Below are 1,609 nucleotides of genomic sequence, written 5' to 3' on the forward strand. Positions count from 1 at the left end.
TTTTTGTGTTGAGCAGGCTCCAACAACACATTGAAGTAAATTATTATTTGACTCACTTCAATGTTTATGGATCCAACCAACTGTAATTTACAGTAGTGCTACCACCAGTGTTACATTTCTAAATTATCCCTACAGCTGGACACTAGTTTTTAGTAATCCAAATTCCACTGATGGTCACCAGTGTTATGTTCTCTGTTCTCAATTTCCATTGCCTCCAGTTCAAATTAATTGAACAACAAAATAAGTATATTTATATTTACAAAACAAGTTTGTTAACCAGTCATTATAAACTTTACAAGTCAATCTCTCCACTTCAAATTTAATTATCTCCAAACTGTAAAACTGCACAGATCTACAAACTACAGCTAAAACTACTTTTATAACTAACTTCCAAATTCTCACTTTAACTCTAAACCTCCTTCCTCAAGACTCTTTCACTGAATTCCCCAACCCAACTTTCTTCTCCTTGACTCCCAAGCTGAACTACCTTATCATATCTACCCTTTATATTAGCAAAATCCCGCTACAATTGTTGATGATCCTGAAATCCTGGCCCTAAATCCTGCTTAATTTGACTATGTTGGTCAAAATCAGCTGGAGGCACAAACACCAACATCACAAACTGGATCCCCCCCCCCCTAGACTACAGACAGTCAGACTAATCTACAGATCCCAACCTATATCATAACCACAATTATTTGGCCTAAGATACATTTTTTTTAATGCTGTATTCAATAAATGTGAATTGTGAAAAACAGTGAAAATCTGAAGATGAATCTGAATTTACGACATGTTACAAATTAATTCTGTCCTCTATTCATTGCACGTTATTAAAAGTTCTGAGCAGGGAAGAGAAATAAATGTACCGGGTATTCTCTTTAATTCAAATGTGACTCAAGCTCTATGATTTCAACAGCCTTTAAAAATGTATCTTGGCCGAAGTTAGTCAATGTGTGAGTAGAAATTCCCATATGAAGTCTTTGCAAACATCTTTCACTTAAATATTTTGAAGCAGAATCAATAATGGGCCTTTCATTATCGTCAACTGCATTTTGTGCATCAGTGTTGCCTTCAACACCATATAACTCAAGTTCAGATTCCGTTGATATCTCATTAATATCCACTGGATTTTGGAGTTGTCCCGACATCAACAAAGTTTGTGGTGAAGATTTGGCTGTGCGCATCCGATGCAGCGACCATGCATCTTGCCAAATTTGCAATTTTGCAGTAATTTTTGGTAGAAATGTGAAATGTAATGCAGCGATATGTAGTTCATTTAATGGATCCAAAACTTGTTCATCCTCCATATGATAAAATAATTGGTAGTAGAATGACAACACACCGGAATACACATCCCTCCATAAACGTTCAATTCGCTGGTTGTGCACACTCTTACTAGTTATCATACTTCCTCGCCCTGTTCCTCTCTTTGACAACATGTAGTCTGCAATCGATGAATTTTCCATGCCTTTGTCTGACCGCACCCGAAGGGGAAGGCCATATCTTTCAACGCCTTCTTGAAAACATAGCAACAATGTCTGTGATTTGTTGTTATCCAAGCAATGAAGGTACATAATTAGCCTGCTGAAACCATCTATACCTCCAGCAA

Source organism: Mizuhopecten yessoensis, unplaced genomic scaffold (genome assembly GCF_002113885.1).
Source record: "Mizuhopecten yessoensis strain PY_sf001 unplaced genomic scaffold, ASM211388v2 scaffold2065, whole genome shotgun sequence".
NCBI classification, from domain to species: Eukaryota; Metazoa; Mollusca; class Bivalvia; order Pectinida; family Pectinidae; genus Mizuhopecten; species Mizuhopecten yessoensis.